Raw genomic sequence first — 10,869 nt, 5'->3', positions numbered from 1 at the left:
AAGGAATGCTGAGGAAGCAGTTATGATAGATGCATAGATTATCTATGAAGAAGAGAAGGGTCAGAGAATTGCTCAAAATCAACCCTTGGCTGCGGACCAGTTCGAAAATATAGCTCCCGGACCTGGGAAACCACTTGGTGATTATGCTAGACCGATCTATAATCAAGGTTTATCAAGTGTTAGACCACCCCCAATGGCAGCAAACAATTTTGAATTGAAGCAAGGGTTGTTTCAAACTCTTCAGAATTCATGTGTCTTCATAGGGAAGCTAAACGAAGATCCAAACACACATCTAATGGGCTTCGAGGAGATTATGAATACCTTTCAATACAACGGTGTGTCACAAGATGCAGTGTATTTAAGGGCATTCCCCTTTTCTCTTAAAGATGATGCAAAGCAGTGGCTTCGAATTTTTCCCACGGGATCAATTAGAACTTTGGAGGAGATGACCAAAAAATTCCTTGATAAATATTTCTCCTCAGCTAAGACGGGCAAGTTTAGAAGAGAAATCCATAACTTCTGCTAGAAAGATACTGAAACTGTTTTTGAAGCATGGGAGATGTTTAAGGAGATTGTTCGAAAATGTCAACATAGTGGAATTGAAATCTGGATGCAACTCCAAGACTTTTGGGATGGATTGACACCAGCCTCGCATAGAACTAGTTGGAGGCATGTTGATGACGAAGACTCCAGAGGAGATAGTTACAATTCTTGATGAGTTATCTGAAGATGCAAATCAGTGGGCCTCTGAGAGTGCTGAAAGAAGAAATTGACTGGTGTTCACCAGGTTGATGCTAACACATCTGTACAGGTACAACTTGATGCTATGGCTAAATAAATATGAAAGGTGACCTTAGCCTCGATATACAATGAGCCTCACGCAGCTTGTGATATATGTGGAAGAGAACACCCTACTCATGAGTGTCAAGCCTCAACTGAGGAAGTTAATGTTATGGGGAACTATAATTTTAATGCAATGGGTCAGAAGCACCCCCAAACTTTCATGGAGTTCATCTGGGGGTACTGCAAATGCGTGGCAACAAAACAACCCCAGTTTTCAGGGACAAGGAGCTCCTGGTTTTATGAATTAGTCGAGGTAGAAGTTTCAGCCTAATCAGCCTGGTCTAGAAGATCTCATGAAGGCTTTCATTGTGAAAACTGATGAAAGATTTGAAATACAAGGGGTAGCAATTCAAAATTTAGAAAAGCAAGTGGGACAGATTGTAACAATATTATCTTAGAGGGTTCCAGACACTCTCCCCGCTAATACTAAAAAGAATCCCAAAGAAACGGTGAATGTTGTGACCTTGAGAAGTGGGCAAGTGTTGAAAGATCCCACCCCAATCCAGAAAGATGTGATACTTAAAAAAGGAAAGTGGGGAGCAATTGGAAGGTGATGATGACAAGAAGAAAAAATGCCTGATGAAAGCTGAGAAAAAGAAGAAGGAAGAAAAATCGAGAAGGGAGGAACATGAGGAGAGAAAGCATATGCCTGCGCTACCTTTCCCTCAAAAGCTATGTAAGAAAAAGTTGGACAAGCAGTGTAACACCCCGTACATTCGGACTAGGTGTGGATATGTTAAATGGGTATTAATTTGATATTTTAGACATATGAAGTCCTAAAGGGATGAGTATGGGTGAAAATAGTTGTTTCAGAATCAAGATGGAGAGTGAGGCGCATAAGATTCGACAAAATCGACTAAGTTTACAAAAGGTCCATCTTCCAGTAAGATTTAGTGATAATGTGTAAGGAATTTGGGAAGAATCAAAGGATATAAGATGTATCCCTTTGAAATAACTTTCCAATGATATATTGTAGAGCCCGAACGGATCTCTGTGCAAAAGGTTATGTGCGTTTTACAGAGCAGTATGCAATATGCGCGCCCAGGTGTACGCCCAAGGGTTCACGTGCACGGCCGCGCACTTGTGGCAGTGCTACTTCCATTTTGCGCGGTCAGGCGTAGCCTTCAGGTGCGTGGGGGCGCACCTGGGGGTCATTTTTAAAGCCCTACTTCGTCCCCCAAAACACAAAAACTTGCTCTAGAAAGGGAAGCTCTCAAGAACCTAACTCCTCAAAGGTCCCTCCACCATCCAAGGTAAGTTCTAATGGTGATTCTAAGTTGATTTCAATTCCCCAACACCTTATTAACATGGGTAAACCCTCCAAATCATTAGATATTCGATTGGGACATCATTATTGAGAGAAGAAACCCTAGAACTCGAATTCAAGAGGATTGAACTTCATAAAGGTAATGTCTTCACCCTCTAATTGATTATATCATTGGATTAATGATTATAGACTCTATGTTCATGAGAAATGAGTTGATGGGTTTGATAGAAAAGCATGAAATATTATAGGTTTGGTTTGTTGATTGTTGATTATTGGTTAAGGGTGTTGTTTATCTTATTGGTAAAGAAGAATGATTTTGATTATAAGAAATTCGAGATTTTAGAATTTATCTAGGAGCAAGAGAATCGCTTGTTGGAAAGGATACGTAGACAGCCTCTCTCTGGGGTTCAGTCACACCAAAATAAAAACCCAAATTCTCCTAAAAGTGAAACTGGGGCAGATATTATAATGGTTTGGCGATGGTTTTGTCTGAAAGGTTCCAAAGTTGTAATTCAATCCAAATCCTTTTTACCCAAATCCTTTTCAAGTCCTTCCGATTAATCGGCAAAGAGATTCAAAATGGGAGGATACAGTTACTCGGATCTGATACAACAAAATGAGAGAAATAAAATGAGAGAGTCTTATTGGTGAAAATCTCACGGGCACCATAAGGCTATGGTAAGCAGTGAAATTCGAAAATGAGAGAGTCTTGTTAGTGAAAACTCACAAAGAGCACTATAAGGCGATGGTGAGAAGAGAAATGAGAGAGGCTAGCTGGTGAAAACCCACAAAGGGCGCCACTGATCGAAAAGAGGATCCTCACAGTCACTGGCATCGATACAGTCCTAGGCAAAGTTTCTCAGTCACAAAGCAAGAGTTGTGATAGATTTCTGAGAGTTGGACGGTTTACACATATCAGGCATCTAGTCCAAGAGGCATGTCATGTTCATTGAAGTCTGTATACACTCCAGATAAATCCTTCTTTCTTTACCCCGAAAGGGATACCTCTTGTCTAAATTCATTTGTCCATTCCATTATTTGCTTTTATTTGAATCCTTTTCGGTTTAACTCTATTCTGAAACTAAGACAAAGAAGGGAAGGCAAGACTGATTTACAGGGTTCTCACTTGATACAAGCCAATATGCAAAAGAAAAGGCACCCAATCTCGGCAAGGGCATCAAGCTGACTCCAACTGGCCATGTTGGCCGATGTTTCGAAATCAAAAACTATTGAAAGAGGAAATTCAAAGTCAAATGCCCACAAGGGCAAAATAAAAGTTGAAAAGGTTAAGTCCCACGTGACTAACCATCATGGCAAAGTCCGGAAAAGCCAGAGGTTCTCCGAGGCTAGAAATGCAATCGATATTCAAGAAACAACCAGTTGCAACTGAAAAGACCGAGACCAATTGACTGAAACAATCAAGGCCACAAAACCAACCACCGTTTCAAACTGACAAATTGTTCTTTGTTTGAAAATAATCATAATAATAGGGAAACAGGTGCAATCCAAAAGCAACCTTGCAAGAAGCAGGTGCAACCAAAACGAAATTACGCAAAGGCTAGAAACAGTTTTGCAGCAACTACTGCAAAAGGGAAGTCTTCTCCAAACTCTTTCCCGCATTTTACTCATTATTTTAAAAATATATATAAAATTAAAAAGAAAGAAAAAAATCATGGTAGTATAGGGTCTCCAATACCTAGTTGTGTTTTCCAACATAGGGTCTCCACTCCCTAGTTGATGATTTTTAGACATAGGGTCTACACTCCCTAGTCGCTTTTCCAACATAGGGTCTCCACTCCCTAGTTGATTTTATTTTAGACATAGGGTCTCCACTCCCTAGTCGTTTTCCAACATAGGGTCTCCACTCCCTAGTTGATTTTATTTTAGACATAGGGTCTCCACTCCCTAGTCTCTTTTCCAACATAGGGTCTCCACTCCCTAGTTGATGTTTTTAGACATAGGGTCTCCACTCCCTAGTTGATGTTTTTAGACATAGGGTCTCCACTCCCTAGTTGATGATTATCCAACATAGGGTCTCCACTCCCTAGTTGATGTTTTTAGATATAGGGTCTCCACTCCCTAGTCTCTTTTCCAACATAGGGTCTCCACTCCCTAGTTGATGATTTTCCAACATAGGATCTCCACTCCCTAGTTGATTTTATTTTTAGACATAGGGTCTCCACTCCCTAGTCTCTTTTCCAACATATGGTCTCCATTACCTAGTTGATATTTTTAGACATATGGTCTCCATTCCCTAGTCTGCTTTTCCAACATAGGGTCTCCACTCCCTAGTTGATGTTTTTAGACATAGGGTCTCCACTCCCTAGTCGCTTTTCCAACATAGGGTCTCCACTCCCTAGTTGATGTTTTTAGACATAGGGTCTTCACTCCCTAGTCGCTTTTCCAACATAGGGTCTCCACTCCCTAGTTGATTTTATTTTTAGACATAGGGTCTCCACTCCCTAGTCGCCTTTTCCAACATAGGGTCTCCACTCCCTAGTTGATTTTATTTTAGACATAGGGTCTCCACTCCCTAGTCGCTTTTCCAACATAGGGTATCCACTCCCTAGTTGATTGATATTTTAGACATAGGGTCTCCACTCCCTAGTCTCTTTTCCAACATAGGGTCTCCACTCCCTAGTTGATGATTTTCCAACATAGGGTATCCACTCCCTAGTTGATGATATTTTAGACATAGGGTCTCCACTCCCTAGTCTCTTTTCAAACATAGGGTCTCCACTCCCTAGTTGATGATTTTCCAACATAGGGTCCCCACTCCCTAGTTGATGATTTTTAGACATAGGGTCTCCACTCCCTAGTTTCTTTTCCAACATAGGGTCTCCACTCCCTAGTTGATATTTTTAGACATAGGGTCTCCACTCCCTAGTCGCTTTTGCAACATAGGGTTTCCACTCCCTAGTTGATGTTATTGTAGACATAGGGTCTCCACTCCCTAGTCGTCTTTTCCAACATAGGGTCTCCACTCCTTAGTTGATTTTATTTTAGACATAGGGTCTCCACTCCCTAGTCTCTTTTTCAACATAGGGTATCCACTTCCTAGTTGATTAATATTTTGGACATAGGGTCTATACTCCCTAGTCTCTTTTCCAACATAAGGTCTCGATTTCCTAGTTGATGATTTTCCAACATAGGGTATCCACTCCCTAGTTGATGATATTTTAGACATAGGGTCTCTACTCCCTAGTCTCTTTTCAAACATAGGGTCTCCACTCCCTAGTTGATGATTTTCCAACATAGGGTCCACACTCCCTAGTTGATGATTTTTAGACATAGGATCTCCACTCCCTAGTTTCTTTTCCAACATAGGGTCTCTACTCCCTAGTTGATATTTTTAGACATAGGGTCTCCACTCCCTAGTCGCTTTTGCAACATAGGGTTTCCACTCCCTAGTTGATGTTATTGTAGACATAGGGTCTCCACTCCCTAGTCGTCTTTTCCAACATAGGGTCTCCACTCCCTAGTTGATTTTATTTTTGACATAGGGTCTCCACTACCTAGTCGCTTTTTCCAACATAGGGTCTCCACTCCCTAGTTGATTTGATCTTAAATGCAGGGTACACCATTCCCCGATATCTTTGCCAATATAGGGTATCCCATTCCCTGGCCACATTTTCCCAACATAAGGTACACCAATCCTTAGTTGAGACATCCTTTTGACAATAAAAGAACACAATCCAAAAAAAAATGACATTTTCAGGGTACACCACTCCCGACCTTTTATTGCTTTCAATAAAGAAGTAGTTTAGAATTTTCTTACAATAACTCACGAAATTTTTCTAGTGCAAACTGGGGCAGAAAAATTTCGTTCGATTGTTTGTTTTGGTGTCTGAGTAGGTTTTACCTCGAGGCACAGGGTTCGAGATGACCAAAAGAAGAAGTCTCAATTCAGAATAAAAGAAAAGAAAAAAATAAGTGAATCTAAAATGTAAAAGCAATTGAAAAGATGTGGAATGCTAAGACATGACTGAAGCCACGAGCATTGGAGTCCCGTTTTGATTAGAAGAAGCTATAGAATAATGAACTAGAACCTACAGCTAGCGAGCATCAAGGTTTAGATCAGAGTCTGCATGAAGAACCAGTCAAGACTCAAGATCAAGTTTCTGAAGACTCATAGATAGGAATCTTGTAACTCATAACTGATAGGCTTGTTTAGTTTCTTTTTTATATTTATTTTGATATAATGGCAGGACCGCGGACCGGATCCTCGACGGAACCTCACTCGACTCCTCAACTCATCATTCCACCATTCTCCTTGAACTACACGCGACCCGATTCTCCTATAACTCGGGATATGGAGGCTGTCCAAAACCAGGACTCGGTTGCACCCTATCTTTTATTTCTTTTCCTTTTGAATAATGATTTGGTCAAAAATTAGTCACGTGGCTCACCAAGTCTTTGCCTGAAAACTCTTCATGTTTCCAAGCAAAGAGGAAAAGCTCTGAGCACCTAATTTTTGATAATATTTAAATTTTTATCACCTTCTACTATGTAAATATTTTCAGAATTTAATATATATTTTTTAGCTTTGTTATATATAGAAAAATTATTAATAATTTAAAAGGTCAATTATTACTATATATATATATATATATATATATATATATATAGAAAAATTATTAATAATTTAAAAGGTCAATTATTACTATTAGTATTATTTTTATTATTATTTTTATCTTTATTTTTAAATAAAATGAATTAAAAACCGAAAATAAATAAAAATTAATTATTATTATTATTTTAATTTTTAAAAAAAACAAATTTCGGATGGGAATTAAAAAAATAAGAAAAGTAAAAATATAAAATTGAAAAGTAAAAGTAAAAGTAGGTAGAAATTGTTTAATAAAAAAAAGTAAAAGAAAGTGGAAAATTAAAAATTAAAAGTAAAAGAATGTGAAAATTTAAAAAATAAAAAGTAAAATAAATTTGGAATTAAAAAATAAAAGTAAGGGTATCTGATTTTTTTTTTAAAGTAAAAGTAAGTGGGAAATAAAAAAGAAAAGTAAAATAAGTGAAAAATAAAAAAAGAATAGTAAAAAAGTGGGATTTTAAATATATTAAAATTAAAAAAAAGTGAGAAATTAAAAAATAAAAGTAAAGGAAAGTGGGGAATTATTTGTTTTAAAAAAAATAAGAAAAATGGGAAGTGAAAATTCTTTTTAATTAAAAATAAAAAAATAAATAAAAAATAAAAAATAAAAATCTGAAAATTCCGAAAATATTTTCTATAAATAGAAGAGAAATGTGATGAAAAAAAGAGGAGGAGAGAAAGGAAAAAATAGGGAGGAAGGAATTGAGAAAATTTTATTTTTCTTCTTCTAGGATAAGAAAATTTCTACTCGTTTCATTCTTTCTTCGGCTTTCTTTTAAAATATCCAGCAGGTTCACCACCCCAAAACCACCAGCCCTTGACCACTTTTGAGCCATAATTAACCCCCTTCCCCCTCCCCCTAAAAAAAGCTCCAAAAATAGCCACCAAATCGTCAATTTTTCAAGGTCGATTGAGGTTGCAAGTTGAGGTTTGACGCTCGAGTTTTCCGTAGTCCGAAGGGTCCAGTTGAGAGCTATCCGATCATTGAGTGGTTGTAGTTTAAATCCACAATCATCAATACAAAGGTTCACTTCTCTTTCTATTTTATTTTTCTCATTAATGTTTTGGGTCACTCTATTTTAATTTAACTTTGAGTATGATATGATCGAGTTCGCATCTGAGTGTGCTAAGATTAATTTGTTCTCATATTGAGTATTTGTTACGATTAATTTATTGTCCTTTTTAGTAGTTCATATGGTTAATTTTATTGATGAATATGTATTAATTCATTACTTTTCTTGTTTATTCAATGAAGTAATGGCTTTCCATTTTAGCATGATTTAGTTTCATTTTGATCTCTTATCTTAGTGACTAAATTGGTCCTGCCTGTATCTATCTATTCCTGCCATAAATTCAGTTTAGTTTCAAATATTGGTTAGCAGTAAAATTATAAGAGATTAGGTTGAGCCATAATTGGTGTAAGACTTTAATTGGACTTCCCTAACGTATTTATGGGCTAATTATTGCACATGACCAAAAACAAATAAACATTCACAAGCTAGCCAACTTTTTCTATAATTAATTTACTTCATTTCCTCCATAACAATATACATACCTCATGACCTTATAATAATGTCAAAATTAGTAATTGAATAATATTCGAACATCGTAGCTTGATTTAGGCGCAATTAATAATAAATTATCGTGACTATGGGTACGGTTCCTGTGGCATAGTCATGATACATAAACCCCAATTCAAGTGCGCGTTTCACGCGACTTGACCATAACTTCAAATAATAATAAAAATAAACATGTTGTAAATCGCGGGTGCGTTTCACGTGGCGCGGTTCGCAATGCGTACCAAAACGATAAGTGTGCGACATCGCAACTTGTTCAAATAAATTTCATAAATATTAAAAAGCGGTAAAAGATAAAAATACACAATGGGTTTAAAACATGTAATAAATCAGATAATTACGTCAAGTATTAATTGTTAAGCGACCGTGCTAAAACCACGGAACTCGGGAGTGCCTCACACCTTCTCCCAGGTTAACAGAATTCCTTACCCGGTCTTTTGTGTTCGCGGACTAAAAATAAGAGTCAAATTTTCTCGATTTGGGATTCTAAAATAAATCGGTGACTTGGGACACCATAAATTATTCCAAGTGGCGACTCTGAATAAATAAATAATCTCATTTCGAATAATGTCACTTAAATTGGAAAAACTCCCCTATCCCCTATTCCCTCGGAAAAAAGGAGGTGTGACAACGACAAGTGGCATTCTCAATTACATGAATTAAGAATACAGGAAAGACACAGGAGAAATACCCACAGGGTTACGTAGAGAAAAGAACCGGACCTGACAGCTGTTAAAGAAGAAACATGAACGAAATGAATAAAGGCTGTAAAGAAGGGAAGGTACACGAACCAGAAGTAAATAAGGAAGGGGAATCGGTACAGTTACAAATAATCTTTAGTCATAAATGTATTAGTTATAGTTACATATGGTAACGTGCAATCAATACAATTAATATCATTATGGTAACGTGCAATCAATACAATTAATATCATTAGTGAGCCCAAATTAAGTATGAGAACCATTATAATTGTATGCTCCTATATAAGGACAGAAATCTCATTTGTAAAAGCAGGTCACAATTATTATTGAAATACATACTACTATTCTTTGCTTTATTCTTCAAGCTCTACGCCTTAATTTTGGGGAGTGATTATTAGTTTATTTTTTATTTTTCTTTGTCAATCATTTCCATTTTTTGATCTATTCTTCCAAAATTGTTGTAAAAGTGAAGTAAATCTTGGTTATCAGTAACCCAATTTCTTCTAGATATTGGATTTGACCGAGAAATCTATTTTTGGTTAAACAATACTCTAAGATGAAAGAAGTAGTAAATATTAATCTTTTATAATGCTGTTACCGTTTGTTTTTTGGGTACGTTGGAAAAGACTAAAAGGTATTAAATTCATTCGTAAGCGATGTAGCTTAAATTTGTCTCTATTCCCTGGATTGCCTCTTCCCATGCTAGCAAATTTTCTTCATGTCTGTAACCTTCATTTGCTAAAAGATCTACACACTGGTTCGCCTCTCTTTAAATGTAGACAATATTCGCCTTGTTGACTTCCATTAGATATCCGCAATCTTCAATTATAGTCCTTCGACGATGAAACTGTATATTGTGTCTTATAGAAATTAAATTTTTTATTTACAATTAAAAGTTCAGCTAAACTTTTTTTGTGTACTAGGAGTATATTGTTTGTGTAGAGATTTAAGTGACAGTAAAAGATATGAAACACATCTGGTTGTATTAGAGAACTCTAAATAAATATAAACCATTGGAATGAAATGGATCTAAATGGAGCGAATTGAATATTGAAGATTCAAATAGCCGACCCTAATTAGCTTGCTTTAACAATTCAGATTGTTAGTGATATTATCCATTTTAGGACTAGCCTGCACAGCTCTAAAATACGTTACTAGAATCTAATGTTTCTTATCTTATAAAACTAATATTTCCCCTATACTTTTGACGATATAGGTGTTAAATATAGGTATTACCTGCTGTCACAATTTTGGGGCAAGTGCGCATATAACCATTCTCAGGGATACTATTTACTATTTAGCGCTTAGCCTGTACTTATTTTGTCCTGAAATTTAAACTAAAAATCTTAACTTCAGCACAACTCGAGACATTTTTGTCTTGAAAATTTGAACTGAAAAACTGAAATTTAAAATGCACTGGCTAATTCCTAAATAATAGCCAATTAAAGTGGCTATCTGATATCATTTCTACCACAATTTCCCACCACGGAAGACGTTTTTACCCCTTAATGAATAAAGGAATGATAGTAAATATTTTTACAAAACCATAGCTCGAGGAATGCAAGAAGACCACAAATTTGTAGGAGTGTTATGAAAGTTTCTATTCTAGGTGTATTTGTTACGAATGAAAACGTTTTCCAAGGAAAATAATTTTTATATTTTCTGGTATTAGGTGATAATACAATTTAAATTAACAAAATCATTTCGGGTTGAGTACCTTTGGTCTCTGACAACTTCAAGCACTTTATATATATATTTTATATATATATATATATATATATATATATATATATATATATATATATATATATATATATATATATATATAGAGACACAATTGGTTTACAATAACAAATATCATCAGATACATAT

At 36.1% G+C, this 10,869-nt stretch overlaps 1 non-coding gene across 1 annotated transcript; it reads right to left on the bottom strand.

The window, feature by feature from the left end:
• Positions 1-493: 493 nt before the first annotated feature.
• LOC142177766 (small nucleolar RNA R71) lies at positions 494-600 on the bottom strand. The gene has a single exon (XR_012706323.1). It is a non-coding gene; the product is annotated as a small nucleolar RNA R71 (small nucleolar RNA).
• Between the last annotated feature and the right edge of the window lie 10,269 nt (positions 601-10,869).

Source organism: Nicotiana tabacum, chromosome 23 (genome assembly GCF_000715075.1).
Source record: "Nicotiana tabacum cultivar K326 chromosome 23, ASM71507v2, whole genome shotgun sequence".
Lineage (NCBI taxonomy): Eukaryota > Viridiplantae > Streptophyta > Magnoliopsida > Solanales > Solanaceae > Nicotiana > Nicotiana tabacum.
The sequence above is the reverse complement of the archived record's forward strand: the minus strand, read 5'-3'. Positions and strand labels throughout refer to the sequence as shown.